Below are 26126 nucleotides of genomic sequence, written 5' to 3'. Positions count from 1 at the left end.
CCACAGCAACAAAAGGTTCTGTGTAAAACGCCACGAGATACAAAAACATCACCAAGTTAAAGCAGTCACAGCTTTTGAGCCTTGAGGTCATGCTTCCTTAACCCAGTTTCAGATTCTGAAGCACTGATATGATAGAAGCCCTCCCAACTAAACCAGAAGATGGCTTGTTACAATCAATGATACGATTGTGTGTGAAGTTTTTATCTGAATTGTGATGGAATAAAACATTGGTGACTCTTGATACATGATGTAGCTCACCTGGGATTTTCTATAAACTTATTCAGGCAAAGCCCTTGTAATGCTGCATTTCTGGTTGTTCACCAGCTAGATGCTTAGCCGACGTGCAAGTAGATGGCTTTAGCTTTTGCCTTTCTCTGAGTGACAGTTATTTTTACTTTGCAGATTATGTCTTTTTTGAAAACTCTTCAAGCAATCCATTCTTAATAAGAAGGATAGAGGAACTGAACAAGGTAATGATCTGCACATTGAAATTCTGTTACATTTAGCAACCTTTACACTATCAACTTTTAGATGGTTTGTGCAGAGTTGTGGTCTTTCAATTCTGTAAACTATGGGTGTAAACGACAATTTAACTGTAGACCTTTAAAGATCTACAAAACGTCATTCCAGCGGATTTACTATCAGTTTCCCTTAACTATGCACTTCTGAAGTGGAAGCATCATGATTTGTCCCGCACACACACAATGCCATAGCAGCCTGTCTTCAATGTGATATACAGAATATTTTGTTCTCTCTGTAACACACTCTTCGTAATTGTTTGACATATACCCCAGTCTTTCTGCAACACATTCCTACATTTTGTTATTTTCTGTGTAACATGCTGACTATCTTGTTGAGAAAAGATTTTCCATGCTCTATAGGATAATCCTGGAGCACTGGGAGGTAGAATCACTTAAAGTGATCCAGATATTGAATTGTGAACAACTAGGACAGTGAGATGCAGTCAAACCTTCAGCCATCAGATTTAAGGTTGTGGAGATAGAAATTGGCGATGCAATGGTCATGGGGCACTCACAGTAGTGAAATAGTGATTTAAGTTACTGAACGAGGAATCCAGGGGCCTGAATTAATGATTTGCAGACATGGTTTCAAATCCTACCATGGCAGCTAGCTTCAGCTAAATTCATAAGAGTTAGTGTCAGTAATGCTGATTGTGTAGCTACCAGATTGTCAGGGAAAACAAAATCATCTGTTTCACTTGTGGGAATGGTTTTTGGGCCCCCTAGCAGTAACCACACTGCAGAATGTGGTATACAGGAGGACATGGTGGGGGCCTGTGAGAAAGATATAGTGATAATCATGGGTTATTTCAATCTATATATAGATTGGACAGCTCAGATTAAGAAAGGTAGCCTGCCTGATGGGTTTGTAGAGCATTTTTGGGACAGTTTCTTAGACCAGTACACTTTAGCACCAACCAGAAAGCAGGCTATACTAGATCTGATAATGTGCAATGAGACAGGATTAACTAATGATCTCATAATGAGGTGCCCCAAGGTAATCAGTGGGTGGATTTAAGCCTTGTGTTTTAAACTTAAATAAGGGTATTTATCAAGTTATAAAGACAGAGTTGATTAAAATGAATGGGAAATTAGGTTAAGGGATAGATTGGTAGAAATGTAATGGCAGACGTTTAATGAGATTTCCGAATACTTAGAAAATATACAGCAAATTTAATCACCATACTTTCAGTCCTTTCATCCAAGTCATTTATATAAATTGTTAAAAGTTGAGGCCCCAGCACTGACCTCTGTGGCATACCACTCATCACATCCTCCCAACTGGAAAAAGACCAATCATGCCAACTCTGTTTCTTGTTAGCTAGCCAATCTTCAATCCAAGCCAGTATGTTACCCACTACACCATGAGCTTTTATTTCAATCAATCAGTTTTGATGTGGCACCTTACAAATGCCTTCTAGAAATCTAAGTACAGTACATCCACTGGTTCCCCTTTATCCACAGCACACCTTGACTCCTTCAAAGGACCCCAATAATAGCTGCAGAGATAGTTGATATGCTAGTTATGATTTTCCAAAATTCCTTTAATTCTGGAATGGTCTCATTAAATTGGAAGGTGGCAAATATAACACAGGTTTTAAAGAAAGGAGGGAGAGAGAAAACAGAGAAATGCAGGCAAGTTAGCCTAACATCAGTCATTTGGAAAATGCTGGAGTCTATTATAATGGAAGTGTTAACAACGCACTTAGGAAAGCGTAGTAGAACAAGTCAACATGATTTTACAAAAGGGAACCCCTGTTTGAGAAATCTATTAGTATTTGTTGAGGATGTAACTAGTAGGAAGATGAAGGGGGAACAGAAGATGTAGCATACCTGGATTTCCAAATGACATTCAATCAGGTGCCACAGGAAAGTTGTAACAGGGAAGATAAGGATCCAGGGAGTTGGATGTAATATATTAGTATGGATACAGGTTTGGTTAATGGAGAGGAATCGAAGAGTGGGTATAAACAGGGCATTTTCAAGTTGGCAGGCTGTGACTAGTAGAGTGCTGCAAGGATCAGTGCTGGGGCCTCAGCTATTTGTAAGTTATGTTAATGACTTACATGAAAAGACAAAACTTTTCTGAGTTTGCTCATTATACAAAGTTAGGTGGAAAGGTAAGCTGTGGGAAGGGCACAGAGAGGTTGCAGAGAAAAATAGACAGGTTAAGTGAGTGGGTAACAAGATGGAAGGTGGTATATAATGTGGGGAAGTGTGAAGCTATTCACTTTGGTCAAAACAATAGAAAAACAGAATATTTTTTGACATGTGAAACTTGTAAATGTTGATGTCCAGAAAGACTTGGGTATGCTCGTACAAGGAACACAGCAAGTTAGCATGCAGATGGAGCAAGCAATTAGGAGTCAAAATGGCATGTTGGCCTTTATTGCAGATGGATTGGAATAGCAGGGATTAAAGAAGTCTTGCTACAATTCAAGGCTTTGGTGAAATTGCAACTAGAATACTTTGTGCAGTTTTGACCTCCATATTTAGAAAGCATATATTTGCATGGAAGCCTAGAGCGAAGGGTCACTAAATTAGACCCCGTGATGAGAGGATTGTCTGTGATGAGAGGCTGAGTATATTCGGTCTATATTCTCTGGAGGTTAGAAGAATCAGAGCAATCTCATTGAAACCTACAAGATTCTGATGGGGCTTGATAGAATAGGCACTGAGAGATTGTTTCCACTGGCCAGGAAATCTAGAATATTGGGGCACAGTCTCAAGATGAGGGTCGATCATTTGGGACTGAGATGAGGAAAAATTACTTCACTCAAAAAGCTGTGAAAATTTGGAATTGGCGGGTTGTGGATGTTCCCATCATTTAATGCATTTAAAGCTGGGATAGACAGAAGTTGGGACTCTCAAAGAATCAAGGGATATGAGGAGCAGGGAGAAAGTGAAGTTAAAGCCAGCTATGATCGTATTGTGTGGTGGAGCAGGTTCGATGGGCCATATAGTCTGCTCCTGCTCCTTGTGTTCTTGTATCTCTTGTGTTCTTTAGCCAGTATAAAATTTTGTTCCTTAACTCTCCTGTGAAGTGCCTGAGGATGTTTTGTTACACTGAGGGTGTCAAATCATTGCAAGCAGTTGTTGTGGTATGATACACCCAGTGATAGGATAAACTCAGCACAACTGAAGCTCTTGCATTTTGATATGTTCCGCACTTTTGCTTGAATGTTAATTGAGTCCCTGATGGATAGAGAAACTGCTTTGTGTTCTTTTGAACTCCACCTTTCCAGATGTTAGTTCTGCTGTTGTGCTACGTTAGCTGATTCCAGCCAGACGCGGTACAGAACAAGGCTGGGGGGAGGAATGACTGGCACCAGTATTCCCTAGGTGAGGGAAAAAAAAATCAAATAAGGCATAATCCCTGTTCTTGATCATTACCCGTGGACTCTCTTCTGTGGGGTGAGGACAGTATGTGGGGTCTCCATAGTTGAATGGCCAGCTCACCAATGTGTAAGCTTACCTGTGAAGAATGGTCACTTGAGTGAGTTACCAGAAGGTCACATTGGTCTGCCAGAGGACCTCTGCTCCTTTACAGTTCAGTGCTTCACACTAACGGTCGCACAGTGGTTTGTTTACACCTTACAGCGCCAGGGACCTGAGTTTGATTATAGCCTTGGGTAACTGTGTGTAGTCTGCACGTTCTCCCCGTGTCTGTGTGGGTTTCCTCCGGGTGCTCCGGTTTCCTCCCACAGTCCAAAAGACGTGCAGGTTAAGTGGATTGGCCAGGCTAAATTGCCCCTTAGTGTCCTAAGATATGTAGGTTAGGGGGATTAGTGGGGTAAATATGTGGGGTTATGGGGATAGGGCTGGAGAGTGGGCCTAGGTAAGATGCTCGGTCAGAGAGTCGGTGCAGATTCGATGGGCTGATGGCCTGCACTGTAGGGATTCTATGAACATTGTATGTGCCAGTTGTCTTCAGAGCCCCTGTCTATTCACTATTTCACTGCAGCATTTTTTGTAATCTAATCATCCTCAGTGCCCTTTCTTTCACTATTTCAGACTGTCAATGGCAATGTGGAAGCAAAGTGCGTTTGTTTCTACCGGAGACGTGACATTTCGAGCAGCCTTATTGCACTCGCCGACAAACATGCGAGTAAGTGTTATTTTAATATACTCATTCTCCTGATATAGCGATGTTAGTGAGGTTTGCATTATTGTCTATTTCCAGTTGTCCGCTGCTGATGAGTAGAGAATTCTAAAGTTTGACCTCGTGTTGATGAAGCAATGATGATATATATCTAAGTCAAGATGGTGTATAACATGGAGAGGCACCTGGAGATTCTGGTGGTCTCATGCACCTGTTGTCTTTGTCCTTTGTCAGGGCTTTCCAAATTGGGGGTTGTTAACCCCAATGAGGTCACAGATAGCGTTTGGGGGTCACGAGCTCTCCCTCCACTGGACCACCAATGGCGACTGTGATGGGGAAGCTCTGGCAGGACAGCCCTGGACTCTGGCTGTTGGCACCAAACATCACATGGCAGATGGTAAACTCAAAGGGCTCTTTAATCTCAGAAATCACTCTTAGCAGTTGAGTGCTGAACTGGCCCAGGATATTTGTACACCGACTTGGCACAGGCAGAGACAGGCAAGAGTAACTCTGCGTGAGATCACGCAGCTCAGCCAGGAAGGTGAATGGTGGCTTCAAACTTTACTGTGTTTCTGCTCCTGCCTGTTTACTTTGGGCTGGCGACTCTGCTTCACGGGCACTGGCAACTAGACCAAAAATAGTGGGTGTGAGAAGATGGCAATGGGGACTTGGTGTGCAGTGGTAGTGGTCGGGGGCGGGGGGGGGGGGGAGGGGGGGTGGCGGGGAAGAGAGAGAGAGAGAGAAGGAGTGAGGACAGGGACTGATTACTCTGTGTGTGGGGGACAGGGCTGATAACAACATGTGTGGGAAGGGGAAAGGGGCTGATTATTTTGTAAACTAGGGGGGTGGTCCTTGGGGAATATGGAGATCTTGGCTAAAACCTACATGAATACATAAAGTATTAACATCTTGACGAAGTACTTTAAAAACATTTCCTTTTTAATTCCTCGTGCACTGGGATGTTCTGGGTGAGGAGGGCTCTGTGATAGTTGGATAAGTTCAACCTGAACAGGACAGGGACCAGTGCCCCCTCAGAGAGGTTAAGGCAAGAACACCAGAATATAACAGCAGAAAGGAGAGATAAGATTTATAGAAACCGAAAAACAGTTCCACAACAAAGGTTATGTAGAAAAAGCAAGCATCAGATGGGAGAAAATGTCCTGTTTTTGGCTTTTGTCAGAGGAGCAAAACCCAGAGCCTGTGACAATGTCTCAAAATGTTGGCACTTTTGTCAGTTCCAGGCCGAGAGTCCTCCTGCTGTTTCCTTCAGATCCTACTGTGCAGCCCGTCAAAACTAATTCTTTGTACCATGGTTTCACTGTCCCTGACCTTTGTTTTATGCCTTTCTTTGTGCTCCCAGTTCTAAGTACTAAACTGAGCAGCACAGTTACCTAATTGTGCTGTTGGGAAGTTTTCTTTCAGAAGAGTTTCTCCCTCTATGTCCTTACATCTATTACACACTGGTGACTCCCAGCTCTACCTCACCACCGCATCTCTCAACCCCTCCACTGTTGATACATTATTGGATTGTTTATCCCACATCCACTAGTGGATGAGCAGAAATTTCCTCCAATTAGAGATTGGGAAGATCAAAGCCATTCGCTGGAACTCTACCGCCTCACCCACCATGGAATCGGACATCAGAAGGGGCGGACAACAGAAATGTCCGTTGACCTCAGGTGGGAATTTCTGGTCTTGCTCGAGTGAGGCCGTAAAATCCTGCCGAATGTGTCTGTTCCTGCTCTAAATTTCATTTCCCTGACGACTGACTCCATCCCTCTCCCTGGTTACCAGATCATATTTATTTACTTCAATGTGTGCTATCAATTCATCTGTGTTATTATGAATGCTATGCACATTCAGATAGAGAGCCTTAAGTTTTGCATTTTTGTCATCTTTGTAACCTAGTCTTGAGTGTTGGTGTATTCTTGGATTTTATCTCACTATCCCTTCCTGCTATTCTGTGACCCTCATTTCCCATATTGCTACTATGATCTCCTGCCTTGAATTTACCGCTTGATTTGCCAAATCTTCTCAAGCTTGATATCTCACTCTCCCCCCCCCATTTTGGTTGAAGCCCCCTCTACTTCCTTAGTTAAATGGTTTGCAAGAACATTCGTCCCAGCATGGTTCAGGTGTCAATCATCCCAACAGATGCCCCCACTTTTCCCAGTACTGATGCCAGTGACCCATCCCACACCATCCTTTGAGCCACACATTAATCTCTCTACTCTTATTGTTCCTATATCAATCTGCACGTGGCTCAGGTAATAATAGTAAGAAGTCTCACAACACCAGATTAAAGTCCAACAGGTTTATTTGGTAGTACAAGCCACAAGCTTTCGGAGCACTGCCTCTTCATCAGGTGAGTGGGAGTTGTGTTTACAAATAGGGCATATATAGAGACAAACTCAATTTACAAGATAATAGTTGGAATGCAGGTAATCAAGTCTTAAAGGTACAGAGAATGTCAGTGGAGAGAGGGTTAAGCACAGGTTAAAGAGATGTGTATTGTCTACAGCTAGGACAGTTAGTGAGATTTTGCAAGCCCAGGCAAGTCGTGAGGGTTACAGATAGTGTGACATGAACCCAAGATTCCGGTTGAGGCCTCCCCCCACCCCTGTAAATTTTTCTCCAGTCCTGAACAGATGCCCTCCAGGCAAGCAACACTGCTGTCTCGCTGTTTGCTGCAGAGAACAATGTCCATCTCCCTCACTATACTGTCACTTACTACCACTGTATTCCCCATTTGGACAGCTTCTCATCTACCATGCCAACCTCACTTTTGTCCACAGAGGGCGTGAACACCTTAAACCTATTGAACAACTACAAATGCAGAGGCCATTCCACTACTGTCTGCTCTGTCCCTTTACCTGCTTCACCCATGGTCATATCCTCCTGTCCCTCAGTTCTGCCCCAAACAGATGACCCTATTCTAAGAGGTGAGACTGTCTTCTGAAGCGAAGTGTGTAGGTATTACAACCACACACGCGCACGCATGCACACACCTTCCTTGCTGGTTATACTGTCCGCATACATGTGGCCTGAATCCTCTTGGCGTCCAGAAGCTCCCATGTTCCACAACTGGATAATAACACCTGTCCGGCCAATGCTACTCATATTATTTAGTTAATTTAGTTTAATTACTTTGTTAATTAACTTAGAAGAATTCCTAACAATATTACAATGTACTGCACTTATTAAAGCTTGAACCACCTACAATTAAAATTACACAGACATGTGTTTTAGGTATTTATTTATATTTATTTAGCTGTAATTAATTAATAATCCTTAGTACTCCCAAAAAAGGTTACGACTGCTATTATAAAAAAACTTATTCTGAAGTAAACCTTTACAGATAGAAATAAATTGTATCATTATTTAAATGATAAATGAGCAAAACAAGTAAAATGCTCACCAACCAAATACTTATCTAGTTATCTATAACAGCACACTTGATTGTCCCCCAATCTAGATGATCCTGAGACCCAGCACCAGTGGCAACTCAACTCCACTCTCATTCTCGCTCTTTCCTGTGCTCTTTTACTCTCTTCCCCTGCACCGGCTCCTCTCGGCCTCTCTTTCCTACACTCTTTTACCTTTCCATTCTGCTGCCACTCTCAATCTTTCTTGTCTTTTACCTCCCCGGCTCCGCTCCTGCTCTTTCTCACACTCCTCTGATATTGACAGCTATGCCTTCAGCTTCCTGGTCCCCATGTTCTGCAACACCTTCCTTCAACCCATCATTTCTTTCTCCTCTATTCAGAGCCTCCTTAAAACTTACTTCTTTGCCTCTCCAAATGATAATTTTAAAAAGAAATGCTGCTGTGAAGTAATTTGGGATGTCTTTCTGCTGTGAAGACACTATATAAACACAACCTTTTGTTTCTAATTTACGCACACATGCATGCAGCACTTAAGAATGCTGGGGGTTGTTGTTTTGACAGGCTATGCTCCACTAGAGAGGCAGTAATTTTATTTGTTGCAAGACGAAGCGGTTGAAAAGTCTGGATGCTAACTGTTTTGCCATCAAAGGCAATAGCTACAATAAAAATCTAACTTCTTCCCTGGTTAGATAGGGACCACTGCCCCTTCCTGGTGTTTTTCCTTTCCCACTCCCAGTTTATAACTTTTTCCAAAAATATTCATAATTTTTAAAAGTACATTACATGACCATTCAAAATTGACATCACTTAAAGTGCAAAACAACTCAGTTTCTTCCAATATTGTGTTACTTACCATTTACAATTATTTTCAATTAATTTTTAAGTAAACAAAAGCTTGGGGAACAGACGTTCCCTGGTTCATTCCTCAGGGAAATGAATTGACCAATCTGAGTCGACCACCCGGTTTGAATTTCAATAAAGCTGGGCAGTTAACTGTTCCATGATGCATTCTCCATGGCAAAGCCTCCACTAATTAAAGTCCACTTGCCAACCAATCAGCACACTCTTCTCTTTGTTCCCTTTATAACGAACAAAGAAAAGTACAGCACAGGAACAGGCCCTTCAGCCCTCCAAGCCTGTGCCAATCATGATGCTCTAACTAAACTGAAAAAAATCTTCTGCCCTTACTCGGTCTGTATCCCTGTTTTCCCTCCCTATTCATGTACCCACCCAGATGCCTCTTAAATGTTGCTAATGTGCCTGCTTCCACCACCTCCTCTGGCAGTGCATTCTAAGCACCCAGCACTCTGTGTGAAGAACTTCCCCCGCACATTTACCGTAAACTTTCCCCCTCTCACCTTCAACCTGTGCTCCCTTGTAATTGATACTTCCACCCTGGGAAAAAGCCTCTGACTATCTGCCCTGTCTATACCTTTTACTATTGGTAATTTCTTGTCAGCCATCCTGATGAGTGCAAAACAAAAAGCTTTGATAGCATGCTTCTTTTTTCAGTAATACTAAAGTTTTGTGCTGCGAAACAGCTATCAATATTTACAGTGTTCGTTACATGGGTTTTGCTGTTTCCCTTCAGTGCACTATGGCTGAAGGTCTTTAGACAGAGAGGCCTTTCTTTGTGACAGCTGCCCCAAAACGTCTGCTTCAGCATGTAGTCTTCTTGGATCATGGAATGTGACAGTCTGCAAGACTTGGTCATGGACAACTCTTTGTATTGGAAGACCCAAGGATTTTGGGCAGACCAAAGAATGCCTTTAACCAAATTGATAGTCCACCCCAGCCAAAGTACTCTCTTCCTGTGGCCTTGACTGATCATCCTGTGTCTGTGCCTCCAATTTCAATTCACATGTAAAGCCTCTTAATTTATAAGCAAACTTGCTTTTGGATTGTGTGAAGATTGTAATCGCACCCATCTGTCTTTACTTTCCTTGATCAACAGCTCTCAAGCTGTGATCAAATGGTCAGGAGCCCAAACTAAAAGACCAAATGTTCCTTTTGTCTGTATTTGTGCAAAATTATCAGTTTGCTGTTCTGTCACCCAAATATCACTTCAGTCTCAGTATCACTCACAACCTATTCTAGTTTAGACTTGTAGCATCTGAAATTTATTTGCTCTTATGTTTGAGCTATGCCACAACCACATTACCATCTGCCTTGCTTTGAGTTCATACATTAAAAATGTAATTCTGCTTCCTTACGCAAATTTAGTATGGTTCTTTTTGTAGGTCCTGAATATGACTTCTGAGAACCTGCATGTATTTCAGATTTTTGTTTTTAATATGTAGGTGCCTTTAATATTGAGAAATGTTTAAATTTACTAAAATTATTAGGATCTCCCTCCCCTGGCCTACCTGTGTCAGCATCAGTGGAACCTGGCGTTGCACGATGGTTAGCACTGCTGTCTCACAGTGCCAGGAACCCGGGTTTGATTCCAGCCTTGGGTGACTGTCTGTGTGGAGTTTGCACATTCTCCCTGTGTCTGCATGGGTTTCTTCTGGGTGCTCCGGTTTCCTCCCACGGCCCAAAAATGCACAAATTAGCTGGATTGGTCATGCTAAATTGCCCCTTAGCATCCCAAGGTGTATAGGTTAGGAGGATTAGAGGGCTAAATGTATGGGGTTAAGGGAATGGGGCAGTGGGCCTGTTTAAGATGCTTTGTCAGAGAGTCGGTACAGACTTGATGGGCTGAATGGCCTCTGTAGATATGCCATCCCTACACTAAAGGCCATAATGTTCATAAGCAGCAAGCATTTATTTCTGCTAATGTTAGGGAATAAGTGACTAGGAGAACAATCATTGTTCTATCAGTATCTTGGATTTCTCTACCTAACAACACTGAGGAGACCATCGCCACACAGATTTCAGCAGTTCAAGAAGAAGACCCACCACTACATTCTGAGCAATTAGGAGCAGGTCATAAATTGTCAGTGCTGTCCACATGCCAAAAATGAACAACAAATTATGGAGGTGAGTTCTTGCTTCCTGGCAGCAGTCATGATTACTTTAATACAATCTTTATACTTGGGTTGTGTCAGGGAGAAGGCAAATTGGAAGGATGGCTAATCTGAGACAACTGAGATTTATATGGATGGAATGAACTGCCAGAGGAGGTGATAGAAGCGGGTACAATTAAAGCATTTAAAAGACAGGTACATAAATAGGAAAGGTTTGGACGGACATGGGCCAAACGCAGGCAACTGGGACTAGTTCAGGAAACGTGGTCAGCATGGACAAGTTGGGCTGAAGGGCCTGTTTCCATGCTCTCTATGACAGCCTTGAGCTTTTCCCACACCAATAGCAGACACAAGAGCCTGGTCACTTACTGTAGGAACTGAGGAGCAATATTTCAGATGTCTTGGACGGCTCCAGTGTGATCTGTACCTCTCTGTCAGTGCTGTGTATAAATCCGCATCACTCAGTGTTGTGTGTAAATCTGTAATTATTGGGGGGGGCGGGGGGGGGGGGGAGGTGGTGGGGGATTGATTTAGATCTGATTTCTCCTCCCACTACGTGTTCATAAACAGAAAGGTGTTTTCTATTTTTGATTTCCCTCTTTACAAGTGATGGTGTATTTTCCTCTTAAATTTGGAGTGTTCCAATCTTCTGTGCATAACTTGCACAGCAAACTCGAGACAAAATAAAATACCAGGGTTATTATTTCACATGCACGCAACACATGGAGAGGACTTTTGTAACATCCTCCCCTTTTTGGCACTCGGAAATAATGGGGTACAGGGCCAGATCACAATAAAATATAAGTTATGGTTTTAAATGAGTCCAGAATTAAAAGTCTAATGGAGGGTTTCCTCTGCGGATAGGTTGGGTGACTCACAGGGTGATGCATCTTTTCAGAAGCGAGACATCCACAAGGGGTGAAGGCACGTAGAGTTGAATTAGACTTGAAGGCACTAATTCCAATGTTCCAGTAGTTCACAGTGTAGCTGACGGCCAGGCAGTTGTACCTGGACAGAGCACTTCCTGCTGCTGACTGTTGATTTGATTTGATTTATTATTTTCACATGTATTGGTATACATGTTTCTTGTGCACTATACACACAAAGCATACCGTACATCGTGAAGGAAAGGAGAGAGTGCAGAATGTACTTTACAGTCATAGCTAGAGAAAGTGTCAAGAAAGGTGTAGACAAAGATCAACTTAACGCGAGATAGGTCCATTCAAAAATCTGATGGCAGCGGGGAAGAAGCTATTCTTGAGTCGGTTGAAACGTGTCCTCAGACTTCTGTATTTTTTTCCAGACGGAAGAAGGTGGAAGAGAGAATGTCCAGGGTGCATGGGGTTCTTCATTATGCTGGCTGCTTTTCCGACGAAGTGCAGACAGTGTCAGTGGATGGGAGGCTGATTTGAGTGATGGACTGGGCTTTGTTCACAACCCTTTGTAGTTTCTTGCAGTCTTGGACAGAACAGGAGCCACACCAAGCTGTGATACAATCTGAAAGAATGCTTTCTACGGTGCATCTGTAAATGTTGGTGAGAGTTATAGTTTGAATTGCCTTAGTTTCCTGAGAAAGTAGAGGCATTGGTGGGCTTTCTTAACTATAGAGTCGGCATGGAGGGACCAGGACGGGCTGTTGGTGATCTGGACTTGAAGCTCTCGATCGTTTCTACTTCGTCCCCATTATTGTAAACAGGGGCATGTCCTCCACTACGCTTCCTGAAGTCAATGACTATCTCCTTCATCTTGTTGACATTGAGGGAGAGATTATTGTCGTCACACCAGATTCTCTATCTCTTTCCTGTACTACGTCTCGATATTGTTTGAGATCTGACCCACAACGGTGGTGTCATCAGCAAACTTGAAAACCTCATTGGAGGGGAATTTGGCCACACAGTCAAAGGTGTATAAGGAGTATAGTAAGGTGCTGAGGACACAGCCTTGTGGGGCACCAGTGTTGAGGATGATTGTGGAGGAGGTGTTGTTGCCCATCCTTACTGATTGCGGTCTGTGGATTAGGAAGTCTGGGATCCAGTCGCAGAGGGAGGAGCCAAGCCCCAGGCCATGAAGTTTGGAGATGAGTTTCGGAGGAATAATGGTGTTGAAGACTGAGCTGTAGCCAATAAATAGGAGTCTGACATAGCTGTCTGTTATCTAGGTGTTCCAGGGTTGTGTGTAGGGCCAGGGATATGGTGTCTGCTGTGGACCTGTTGCGGCGATAGGCGAAATGTAGTGAATCCAGGCAATTTGGGAGGCTGGAATTAATTCGCGCCATGACTAACCTTTTGAAGCACTTCATAATGATGGATGTCACAGCCACCGGACGATAGTCATTAAGGCATGCTGCTTGGCTTTTCTTTGGTACGGGGATGATGGTTGCCTTCTTGAAGCAGATGGGGACCTCAGACTGTTGTAAAGAGAGGTTGAAGATGTCATAGAGGTTTACAGCATGGAAACAGGCCCTTCGGCCCAACTTGTCCATGCCTCCCTTTTTTGTTTAAAACCCCTAAGCTAATCCCAATTGCCCGCATTTGGCCCATATCCCTCTATACCCATCGTACCCATGTAACTATCTAAATGCTTTTTAAAAGATAAAATTGTACCCGCCTCTACCACTTCCTCTGGCAGCTTGTTCCAGACACTCACCACTCTCTGTGTGAAAAAATTGCCCCTCTGGACACTTTTGTATCTCTCCCCTCTCACCTTAAACCTATGCCCTCTAGATTTAGACTCCCCTACCTTTGGGAAAAGATATTGACTATCTACCTTGTCTATGCCCCTCATTATTTTATAGACCTCTATAAGGTCACCCCTCAGCCTCCTACGCTCCAGAGAAAAAAGTCCCAGTCTATTCGGCCTCTCCTTATAACTCAATCCATCAAGTCCCGGTAGCATCCTAGTAAATCTTTTCTGCACTCTTTCTAGTTTAATAATATCCTTTCTATAATAGGGTGATCAGAATTGCACACAGTATTCCAAGTGTGGCCTTACCAATGTCTTGTACAACTTCAACAAGACGTCCCAACTCCTGTATTCAATGTTCTGACCAATGAAACCAAGCTTGCCAAATGCCTTCTTCACCACGCTGTCCACCTGTGACTCCCCTTTCAAGGAGCTATGAACATGTACCCCTAGATCTCTTTGTTCTGTAACTCTCCCCAACGTACTACCATTAACTGAGTAAGTTCTGCCCTGGTTCAATCTGCCAAAATGCATCACCTCGCATTTGTCTAAATTAAACTCCATCTGCCATTCGTCAGCCCACTGGTATGTCTGTGAATACCCCCACCAGCTGGTCCAGGCAGGATCTGAGTGCTTGTCCAGGTACCCCATCTGGGCCAGTTGCTTTCCGTGGATTGACTTTAGAGAAGGCTGATCTGACGTCTGCAATGGTGAACTTGGATACAGGTTCGTCTGAGGTTTAGTGGTGAGACGACAGACAGTGCAGGCTGCTTGGAGTTAGTGTTCTCTTCAGAGGTCAAATAGAAACTGAAGGCATAATCCAACAAATTAATTAAAGGAAATCAGGCTTGGTGATGTGACATTGGTTTACAAGGCCCCTAGTTGAAATCCATTGTGTTTGGGAGCAGGTTAAGGTTTGGCCATTGACACAAGCTTGAATTATTAGGAGTCACGAACTTTGTCCATACACACACTATCTGCAGGGCTGGAATTCTGCCACAGAAATGCAAAAAGGTGGATGTATTTATGAGGAATTCAATTGTCAGCAGTCACAGAGGGCACTAGCAGCCCATTACACACAGTGAGTCTCTAAAACTTTGAAATCCCTCTCCTTTGAGTCATGGCTAGTCAGGGAAAGCATTGTCCATTGAAAAAAGAAGGTTTTTTACAGAGCTGTTCAGGTCATGTGGGTATTTATTTATTTTCTCACTTGGACAGAATTGTGAGTAAATCAGTAACTCTGGGCACTGTGTGTAAATCGGTAACACTGGGCACTGTGGGTGAATCGGTAACTCTGGGCACTGTATGTAAATCAGTAACTCTGGGCACTGTATGTAAATCAGTAACTCGGCACTGTATGAAAATGAGTAAATCTGGACACTGTGTGTGAATCGGTAACTCTGGGCACTGTATGTAAATCAGTAACTCTGGGCACTGTGTGTAAATCGGTAAATCTGGACGCTGTGTGTAAATCGGTAACTCTGGGCACTGTGTAAATCGGCAACGCTGGACGCTGTGTAAGTCGGTAAATCAGGGTGCTGTGTGTGAATCGGTGACTCTGGACACTGTGTGTAAATCGATAACTCTGGGCACTGTGTGTGAATCGGTAACTCTGGACACTGTGTGTAAATCGGTAACTCTGGGCACTGTGTGTAAATTGGTATCTCTGGGCGCTGTGTGTAAATCGGTAACTCTGGGCACTGTGTGTAAATCGGTAACTCTGGGCACGGTGTGTGAATCGGTAACTCTGGCACTGTTTGTAAATCGGTAACTCTGGGCACGGTGTGTGAATCGGTAACTCTGGGCACTGTTTGTAAATCGGTAACTCTGGGCACTGTGTGTGAACCGGTAACTCTGGGCACTGTGTGTGAACCGGTAACTCTGGACGCTGTGTGTCAATCGGTAACTCTGGGCGCTGTGTGTAAATCGGTAACTCTGGGCACTGTGTGTGAACCGGTAACTCTGGGCACTGTGTGTGAACCGGTATTTCTGGGCACTGTGTGTGAACCGGTAACTCTGGGCACTGGGTGTGAATCGGTAACTATGGGCACTGTGTGTAAATTAGTAACTCTGGGCGCTGTGTGTAAATCGGTATCTCTGGGGGCTGTGTGTGAATCGGTAACTCTGGGCACTGTTTGAATCGGTAACTCTGGGCACTGTTTGAATCGGTAACTCTGAGCATTGTGTGTAAATCGGTAACTCTGGGCACTGTTTGAATAGGTAACTCTGGGCACTGTCTGTGAATCGGTAACTCTGGGCGCTGTGTAGATCGGTAACTCTGGGCACTGTGTAAATCGGTAACTCTCGGCGCTGTGTATAAATCGGTATCTCTGGGCGCTGTGTGTAAATCGATATCTCTGGGTGCTGTGTGTAAATCGGTAACTCTGGGCGCTGTGTGTAAATCGGTAACTCTGGGCGCGGTGTGTAAATCGGTAACTCTGGGCACTGTGTGTGAATCGGTAACTCTGGGCGCTGTGTGTGAATCGGTAACTCTGGGCGCTGTGTATGTATCGGTAACTCTCGACACTGTGTAAATCGCTAACTCTGGGCACTGTGGGTAAATCGGTATCTCTGGGTGCTGTGTGTAAACCGGTAACTCTGGGCGCTGTGTGCAAATTGGTAACTCTGGGTGCTGTGTGGATATTGGTAACTCTGGGCGCTGTGTGTGAATCGGTAACTCTGGGCGCTGTGTGCAAATTGGTCATTCTGGGCGCTGTGTGTAAATCGGTAATTCTGGGCGCTGTGTGTAAATCGGTAACTCTGGGCGCGGTGTGTAAATCGGTAACTCTCGACACTGTGTGTGAATCGGTAACTCTGGGCGCTGTGTGTGAATCGGTAACTCTGGGCGCTGTGTGTAAATCGGTAACTCTGGGCACTGTGTAAATCTGTAACTCTGGGCGCTGTGTATAAATCAGTATCTCTGGGCGCTGTGTGTGAATCGGTAACTCTGGGCACTGTTTGAATCGGTAACTCTGGGCATTGTGTGTAAATCGGTAATTCTGGGCACTGTGTGTAAATCGGTAACTCTGGGCACTGTGTATGAATCGGTAACTCTGGGCACTGTTTGTAAATCGGTAACTCTGGGCACTGTTTGAATCGGTAACTCTGGGCATTGTGTGTAAATCGGTAATTCTGGGCACTGTGTGTAAATCAGCAACTCTGGGCGCTGTGTGTTAATCGATAACTCTGGACACTGTGTAAATCGGTAACTCTGGGCACTGTTTGAATCGGTAACTCTGGGCATTGTGTGTAAATCGGTAACTCTGGGCACTGTGTGTAAATTGGTAACTCTGGGCACTGTGTATGAATCGGTAACTCTGGGCACTGTTTGTAAATCGGTAACTCTGGGCACTGTAAATCGGTAACTATGGGCACTGTGTGTAAATCAGCAACTCTGGGCGCTGTGTGTTAATCGATAACTCTGGACACTGTGTAAATCGGTAACTCTGGGCGCTGTGTATGTATCGGTTACTCTGGGCACTGCATGTGAATCGGCAACTCTGGGCACTGGGTGTGAATCGGTAACTCTCGACACTGTGTAAATCGCTAACTCTGGGCACTGTGGGTAAATCGGTATCTCTGGGTGCTGTGTGTAAACCGGTAACTCTGGGCGCTGTGTGCAAATTGGTAACTCTGGGCGCTGTGTGTAAATTGGTAACTCTGGGCGCTGTGTGTGAATCGGTAACTCTGGGCGCTGTGTGCAAATTGTTCATTCTGGGCGCTGTGTGTGAATCGGTAACTCTCGACACTGTGTGTGAGTCGGTAAATCTGGACACTGCGTGTGAATCGGTAACTCTGGGCACTGCGTGTGAATCGGTAACTCTGGGCATTGCGTGTAAATGGGTAACTCTGGGCACTGTGTGTAAATCGGTAACTCTGGGCACTGTGTATGAATCGGTAACTCTGGGCACTGTTTGTAAATCGGTAACTCTGGGCACTGTGTAAATCGGTAACTATGGGCACTGTGTGTAAATCAGCAACTCTGGGCGCTGTGTGTTAATCGATAACTCTGGACACTGTAAATCGGTAACTCTGGGCGCTGTGTATGTATCGGTTACTCTGGGCACTGTGTGTGAATCAGTAACTCTGGGCACTGGGTGTGAATCAGTAACTCTGGGCACGGTGTGTGAATCGGTAACTCTCGACACTGTTTAAATCGGTAACTCTGGGCACTTTGGGTAAATCGGTATCTCTGGGTTCTGTGTGTAAACCGGGAACTCTGGGCGCTGTGTGCAAATTGGTAACTCTGGGTGCTGTGCGTAAATTGGTAACTCTGGGCGCTGTGTGTGAATCGGTAACTCTCGACACTGTGTGTGAATCGGTAAATCTGGACACTGTGTGCAAATCGGTAACTCTGGGCACTGCGTGTGAATCGGCAACTCTGGGCACTGGGTGTGAATCAGTAACTCTGGGCACGGTGTGTGAATCGGTAACTCTCGACACTGTGTGTAAATCGGTAACTCTGGGCACTGTGGGTAAATCGATAACTCTGGGCACTGTGTGTAAATCGATAACTCTGGGCACTGTGGGTCAATCGGTATCTCTGGGCACTGTGTGTAAATCGGTAACTCTGGGCACTGTGTATGAATCGGTAACTCTGGGCACTGTTTGTAAATCGGTAACTCTGGGCACTGTGTAAATCGGTAACTATGGGCACTGTGTGTAAATCAGCAACTCTGGGCGCTGTGTGTTAATCGATAACTCTGGACACTGTGTAAATCGGTAACTCTGGGCGCTGTGTATGTATCGGTTACTCTGGGCACTGCGTGTGAATCGGTAACTCTGGGCACTGTTTGTATATCGGTAAATCTGGGCACTGTGTGTGAATCGGCAACTCTGGGCACTGGGTGTGAATCCGTAACTCTGGGCACGGTGTGTGAATCGGTAACTCTCGACACTGTGTAAATCGGTAACTCTGGGCACTTTGGGTAAATCGGTATCTCTGGGTGCTGTGTGTAAACCGGGAACTCTGGGCGCTGTGTGCAAATTGGGACCTCTGGGTGCTGTGTGTAAATTGGTAACTCTGGGCGCTGTGTGTGAATTGGTAACTCTCGACACTGTGTGTGAATCGGTAAATCTGGACACTGTGTGCAAATCGGTAACTCTGGGCACTGCGTGTGAATCGGCAACTCTGGGCACTGGGTGTGAATCAGTAACTCTGGGCACGGTGTGTGAATCGGTAACTCTCGACACTGTGTGTAAATCGGTAACTCTGGGCGCGGTGTGTAAATCGGTAACTCTGGGCACTGTGTGTGAATCGGTAACTCTGGGCACTGTGGGTAAATCGGTATCTCTGGGCGCTGTGTGCAAATTGGTAACTCTGGGTGCTGTGTGTGAATCGGTAACTCTGGGCGCTGTGTGCAAATTGGTAACTCTGGGCCCTGTGTAAATCGGTAACTCTGGGCGCTGTGTATAAATCGGTAACTCTGGGCGCTGTGTGTAAATCGGTAACTCTGGGTGCTGTGTGTAAATCGGTAACTCTGGGCGCGGTGTGTAAATCGGTAACTCTGGGCATTGTGTGTGAATCGGTAACTCTGGGCGCTGTGTGTAAATCGGTAACTCTGGGCACTGGGTGTGAATCGGTAACTCTGGGCACTGTGTATGAATCGGTAACTCTGGGCACTGTTTGTAAATCGGTAACTCTGGGCACTGTGTAAATCGGTAACTATGGGCACTGTGTGTAAATCAGCAACTCTGGGCGCTGTGTGTTAATCGATAACTCTGGACACTGTGTAAATCGGTAACTCTGGGCGCTGTGTATGTATCGGTTACTCTGGGCACTGCGTGTGAATCGGTAACTCTGGGCACTGTTTGTATATCGGTAAATCTGGGCACTGTGTGTGAATCGGCAACTCTGGGCACTGGGTGTGAATCCGTAACTCTGGGCACGGTGTGTGAATCGGTAACTCTCGACACTGTGTAAATCGGTAACTCTGGGCACTTTGGGTAAATCGGTATCTCTGGGTGCTGTGTGTAAACCGGGAACTCTGGGCGCTGTGTGCAAATTGGGACCTCTGGGTGCTGTGTGTAAATTGGTAACTCTGGGCGCTGTGTGTGAATTGGTAACTCTCGACACTGTGTGTGAATCGGTAAATCTGGACACTGTGTGCAAATCGGTAACTCTGGGCACTGCGTGTGAATCGGCAACTCTGGGCACTGGGTGTGAATCAGTAACTCTGGGCACGGTGTGTGAATCGGTAACTCTCGACACTGTGTGTAAATCGGTAACTCTGGGCGCGGTGTGTAAATCGGTAACTCTGGGCACTGTGTGTGAATCGGTAACTCTGGGCACTGTGGGTAAATCGGTATCTCTGGGCGCTGTGTGCAAATTGGTAACTCTGGGTGCTGTGTGTGAATCGGTAACTCTGGGCGCTGTGTGCAAATTGGTAACTCTGGGCCCTGTGTAAATCGGTAACTCTGGGCGCTGTGTATAAATCGGTAACTCTGGGCGCTGTGTGTAAATCGGTAACTCTGGGTGCTGTGTGTAAATCGGTAACTCTGGGCGCGGTGTGTAAATCGGTAACTCTGGGCATTGTGTGTGAATCGGTAACTCTGGGCGCTGTGTGTAAATCGGTAACTCTGGGCACTGGGTGTGAATCGGTAACTCTGGGCACTGTGTATGAATCGGTAACTCTGGGCACTGTTTGTAAATCGGTAACTCTGGGCACTGTGTAAATCGGTAACTATGGGCACTGTGTGTAAATCAGCAACTCTGGGCGCTGTGTGTTAATCGATAACTCTGGACACTGTGTAAATCGGTAACTCTGGGCGCTGTGTATGTATCGGTTACTCTGGGCACTGCGTGTGAATCGGTAACTCTGGGCACTGTTTGTATATCGGTAAATCTGGGCACTGTGTGTGAATCGGCAACTCTGGGCACTGGGTGTGAATCCGTAACTCTGGGCACGGTGTGTGAATCGGTAACTCTCGACACTGTGTAAATCGGTAACTCTGGGCACTTTGGGTAAATCGGTATCTCTGGGTGCTGTGTGTAAACCGGGAACTCTGGGCGCTGTGTGCAAATTGGGACCTCTGGGTGCTGTGTGTAAATTGGTAACTCTGGGCGCTGTGTGTGAATTGGTAACTCTCGACACTGTGTGTGAATCGGTAAATCTGGACACTGTGTGCAAATCGGTAACTCTGGGCACTGCGTGTGAATCGGCAACTCTGGGCACTGGGTGTGAATCAGTAACTCTGGGCACGGTGTGTGAATCGGTAACTCTCGACACTGTGTAAATCGGTAACTCTGGGCGCGGTGTGTAAATCGGTAACTCTGGGCACTGTGTGTGAATCGGTAACTCTGGGCACTGTGGGTAAATCGGTATCTCTGGGCGCTGTGTGCAAATTGGTAACTCTGGGTGCTGTGTGTGAATCGGTAACTCTGGGCGCTGTGTGCAAATTGGTAACTCTGGGCCCTGTGTAAATCGGTAACTCTGGGCGCTGTGTATAAATCGGTAACTCTGGGCGCTGTGTGTAAATCGGTAACTCTGGGTGCTGTGTGTAAATCGGTAACTCTGGGCGCGGTGTGTAAATCGGTAACTCTGGGCATTGTGTGTGAATCGGTAACTCTGGGCGCTGTGTGTAAATCGGTAACTCTGGGCACTGGGTGTGAATCGGTAACTATGGGCACTGTGTGTAAATTAGTAACTCTGGGCGCTGTGTGTAAATCGGTATCTCTGGGGGCTGTGTGTGAATCGGTAACTCTGGGCACTGTTTGAATCGGTAACTCTGGGCACTGTTTGAATCGGTAACTCTGAGCATTGAGTGTAAATCGGTAACTCTGGGCACTGTTTGAATCGGTAACTCTGGGCATTGTGTGTGAATCGGTAACTCTGGGCACTGTTTGAATCGGTAAATCTGGACACTGTGCAAATCGGTAACTCTGGGCACTGCGTGTGAATCGGCAACTCTGGGCACTGGGTGTGAATCAGTAACTCTGGGCACTGTTTGTAAATCGGTAACTCTGGGCACTGTGTAAATCGGTAACTATGGGCACTGTGTGTAAATCAGCAACTCTGGGCGCTGTGTGTTAATCGATAACTCTGGACACTGTGTAAATCGGTAACTCTGGGCGCTGTGTATGTATCGGTTACTCTGGGCACTGCGTGTGAATCGGTAACTCTGGGCACTGTTTGTATATCGGTAAATCTGGGCACTGTGTGTGAATCGGCAACTCTGGGCACTGGGTGTGAATCCGTAACTCTGGGCACGGTGTGTGAATCGGTAACTCTCGACACTGTGTAAATCGGTAACTCTGGGCACTTTGGGTAAATCGGTATCTCTGGGTGCTGTGTGTAAACCGGGAACTCTGGGCGCTGTGTGCAAATTGGGACCTCTGGGTGCTGTGTGTAAATTGGTAACTCTGGGCGCTGTGTGTGAATTGGTAACTCTCGACACTGTGTGTGAATCGGTAAATCTGGACACTGTGTGCAAATCGGTAACTCTGGGCACTGCGTGTGAATCGGCAACTCTGGGCACTGGGTGTGAATCAGTAACTCTGGGCACGGTGTGTGAATCGGTAACTCTCGACACTGTGTGTAAATCGGTAACTCTGGGCGCGGTGTGTAAATCGGTAACTCTGGGCACTGTGTGTGAATCGGTAACTCTGGGCACTGTGGGTAAATCGGTATCTCTGGGCGCTGTGTGCAAATTGGTAACTCTGGGTGCTGTGTGTGAATCGGTAACTCTGGGCGCTGTGTGCAAATTGGTAACTCTGGGCCCTGTGTAAATCGGTAACTCTGGGCGCTGTGTATAAATCGGTAACTCTGGGCGCTGTGTGTAAATCGGTAACTCTGGGTGCTGTGTGTAAATCGGTAACTCTGGGCGCGGTGTGTAAATCGGTAACTCTGGGCATTGTGTGTGAATCGGTAACTCTGGGCGCTGTGTGTAAATCGGTAACTCTGGGCACTGGGTGTGAATCGGTAACTCTGGGCACTGTGTATGAATCGGTAACTCTGGGCACTGTTTGTAAATCGGTAACTCTGGGCACTGTGTAAATCGGTAACTATGGGCACTGTGTGTAAATCAGCAACTCTGGGCGCGGTGTGTTAATCGATAACTCTGGACACTGTGTAAATCGGTAACTCTGGGCGCTGTGTATGTATCGGTTACTCTGGGCACTGCGTGTGAATCGGTAACTCTGGGCACTGTTTGTATATCGGTAAATCTGGGCACTGTGTGTGAATCGGCAACTCTGGGCACTGGGTGTGAATCCGTAACTCTGGGCACGGTGTGTGAATCGGTAACTCTCGACACTGTGTAAATCGGTAACTCTGGGCACTTTGGGTAAATCGGTATCTCTGGGTGCTGTGTGTAAACCGGGAACTCTGGGCGCTGTGTGCAAATTGGGACCTCTGGGTGCTGTGTGTAAATTGGTAACTCTGGGCGCTGTGTGTGAATTGGTAACTCTCGACACTGTGTGTGAATCGGTAAATCTGGACACTGTGTGCAAATCGGTAACTCTGGGCACTGCGTGTGAATCGGCAACTCTGGGCACTGGGTGTGAATCAGTAACTCTGGGCACGGTGTGTGAATCGGTAACTCTCGACACTGTGTGTAAATCGGTAACTCTGGGCGCGGTGTGTAAATCGGTAACTCTGGGCACTGTGTGTGAATCGGTAACTCTGGGCACTGTGGGTAAATCGGTATCTCTGGGCGCTGTGTGCAAATTGGTAACTCTGGGTGCTGTGTGTGAATCGGTAACTCTGGGCGCTGTGTGCAAATTGGTAACTCTGGGCCCTGTGTAAATCGGTAACTCTGGGCGCTGTGTATAAATCGGTAACTCTGGGCGCTGTGTGTAAATCGGTAACTCTGGGTGCTGTGTGTAAATCGGTAACTCTGGGCGCGGTGTGTAAATCGGTAACTCTGGGCATTGTGTGTGAATCGGTAACTCTGGGCGCTGTGTGTAAATCGGTAACTCTGGGCACTGGGTGTGAATCGGTAACTATGGGCACTGTGTGTAAATTAGTAACTCTGGGCGCTGTGTGTAAATCGGTATCTCTGGGGGCTGTGTGTGAATCGGTAACTCTGGGCACTGTTTGAATCGGTAACTCTGGGCACTGTTTGAATCGGTAACTCTGAGCATTGAGTGTAAATCGGTAACTCTGGGCACTGTTTGAATCGGTAACTCTGGGCATTGTGTGTGAATCGGTAACTCTGGGCACTGTTTGAATCGGTAAATCTGGACACTGTGCAAATCGGTAACTCTGGGCACTGCGTGTGAATCGGCAACTCTGGGCACTGGGTGTGAATCAGTAACTCTGGGCACGGTGTGTGAATTGGTAACTCTCGACACTGTGTGTAAATCGGTAACTCTGGGCACTGTTGGTAAATCGGTTACTCTGGGAACTGTGGGTAAATCGGTATCTCTGGGCGCTGTGTGTAAACCAGTAACTCTGGGTGCTGTGTGTGAATTGGTAACTCTGGGTGCTGTGTGTGAATTGGTAACTCTGGGCGCTGTGTGCAAATTGGTAACTCTGGGTGCTGTGTGTAAATTGGTAGCTCTGGGCACTGTGTGTGAATCGGTAACTCTGGGCGCTGTGTGCAAATTGGTAACTCTGGGTTCTGTGTGTAAATTGGTAACTCTGGGCGCTGTGTGTAAACCGGTAACTCTGGGCACTGTGTGCGAATTGGTAACTCTGGGCGCTGTGTGTGAATCGGTATCTCTGGGCACTGTTTGAATCGCTAACTCTGGGTACAGTTTGTAAATCGTTAACTCGAGCACTGTGTGAATTGGTATCTCTGGGCGCTGTGTGTAAATCGGTAACTCTGGGCACTGTGTGTGAATCCGTAACTCTGGGCACTGTGTGTGAATCGGTAACTCCGGGCACTGTTTGAATCGGTTACTCTGGGCACTGTTTGTAAATCGGTAACTCTGGGCACTGTGTAAATCGGTAACTATGGGCACTGTGTGTAAATCAGCAACTCTGGGCGCTGTGTGTTAATCGATAACTCTGGACACTGTGTAAATCGGTTACTCTGGGCACTGTGTGTGAATCGGTAACTCTGGGCACTGTTTGTATATCGGTAAATCTGGGCACTGTGTGTGAATCGGCAACTCTGGGCACTGGGTGTGAATCCGTAACTCTGGGCACGGTGTGTGAATCGGTAACTCTCGACACTGTGTAAATCGGTAACTCTGGGCACTTTGGGTAAATCGGTATCTCTGGGTGCTGTGTGTAAACCGGGAACTCTGGGCGCTGTGTGCAAATTGGTAACTCTGGGTGCTGTGCGTAAATTGGTAACTCTGGGCGCTGTGTGTGAATCGGTAACTCTCGACACTGTGTGTGAATCGGTAAATCTGGACACTGTGTGCAAATCGGTAACTCTGGGCACTGCGTGTGAATCGGCAACTCTGGGCACTGGGTGTGAATCAGTAAATCTGGGCACGGTGTGTGAATCGGTAACTCTCGACACTGTGTGTAAATCGGTAACTCTGGGCACTTTGCGTAAATCGGTATCTCTGGGTGCTGTGTGTAAACCGGGAACTCTGGGCGCTGTGTGCAAATTGGTAACTCTGGGTGCTGTGCGTAAATTGGTAACTCTGGGCGCTGTGTGTGAATCGGTAACTCTCGACACTGTGTGTGAATCGGTAAATCTGGACACTGTGTGCAAATCGGTAACTCTGGGCACTGCGTGTGAATCGGCAACTCTGGGCACTGGGTGTGAATCAGTAACTCTGGGCACGGTGTGTGAATCGGTAACTCTCGACACTGTGTGTAAATCGGTAACTCTGGGCACTGTGGGTAAATCGATAACTCTGGGCACTGTGTGTAAATCGATAACTCTGGGCACTGTGGGTCAATCGGTATCTCTGGGCACAGTGTGTAAATTGGTAACTCTGGGCACTGTGTATGAATCGGTAACTCTGGGCACTGTTTGTAAATCGGTAACTCTGGGCACTGTGTAAATCGGTAACTATGGGCACTGTGTGTAAATCAGCAACTCTGGGCGCTGTGTGTTAATCGATAACTCTGGACACTGTGTAAATCGGTAACTCTGGGCGCTGTGTATGTATCGGTTACTCTGGGCACTGTATGTAAATCAGTAACTCGGCACTGTATGAAAATGAGTAAATCTGGACACTGTGTGTGAATCGGTAACTCTGGGCACTGTATGTAAATCAGTAACTCTGGGCACTGTGTGTAAATCGGTAAATCTGGACGCTGTGTGTAAATCGGTAACTCTGGGCACTGTGTAAATCGGCAACGCTGGACGCTGTGTAAGTCGGTAAATCAGGGTGCTGTGTGTGAATCGGTGACTCTGGACACTGTGTGTAAATCGATAACTCTGGGCACTGTGTGTGAATCGGTAACTCTGGACACTGTGTGTAAATCGGTAACTCTGGGCACTGTGTGTAAATTGGTATCTCTGGGCGCTGTGTGTAAATCGGTAACTCTGGGCACTGTGTGTAAATCGGTAACTCTGGGCACGGTGTGTGAATCGGTAACTCTGGCACTGTTTGTAA

General features: G+C 46.0%; 1 protein-coding gene across 1 annotated transcript in view; it reads left to right on the top strand.

Moving 5' to 3' along the window:
• The first annotated feature begins 406 nt into the window (after window positions 1–406).
• LOC144506992 (metastasis-associated protein MTA1-like) overlaps window positions 407–26126 on the top strand; it is a 187692-nt gene continuing 161972 nt past the window's right edge. Inside the window, exons 1-2 of the mRNA XM_078233501.1 lie at window positions 407–470; window positions 4536–4629. The gene's annotated coding sequence lies outside the window, so the exon portion shown is untranslated. The remainder of the gene's footprint in view (window positions 471–4535; window positions 4630–26126) is intronic.

The sequence above is a fragment of the Mustelus asterias genome, chromosome 18 (assembly GCF_964213995.1).
Source record: "Mustelus asterias chromosome 18, sMusAst1.hap1.1, whole genome shotgun sequence".
Lineage (NCBI taxonomy): Eukaryota > Metazoa > Chordata > Chondrichthyes > Carcharhiniformes > Triakidae > Mustelus > Mustelus asterias.
Note: the sequence above shows the minus strand (reverse complement) of the source record. Positions and strands in the feature narration are given on the sequence as shown.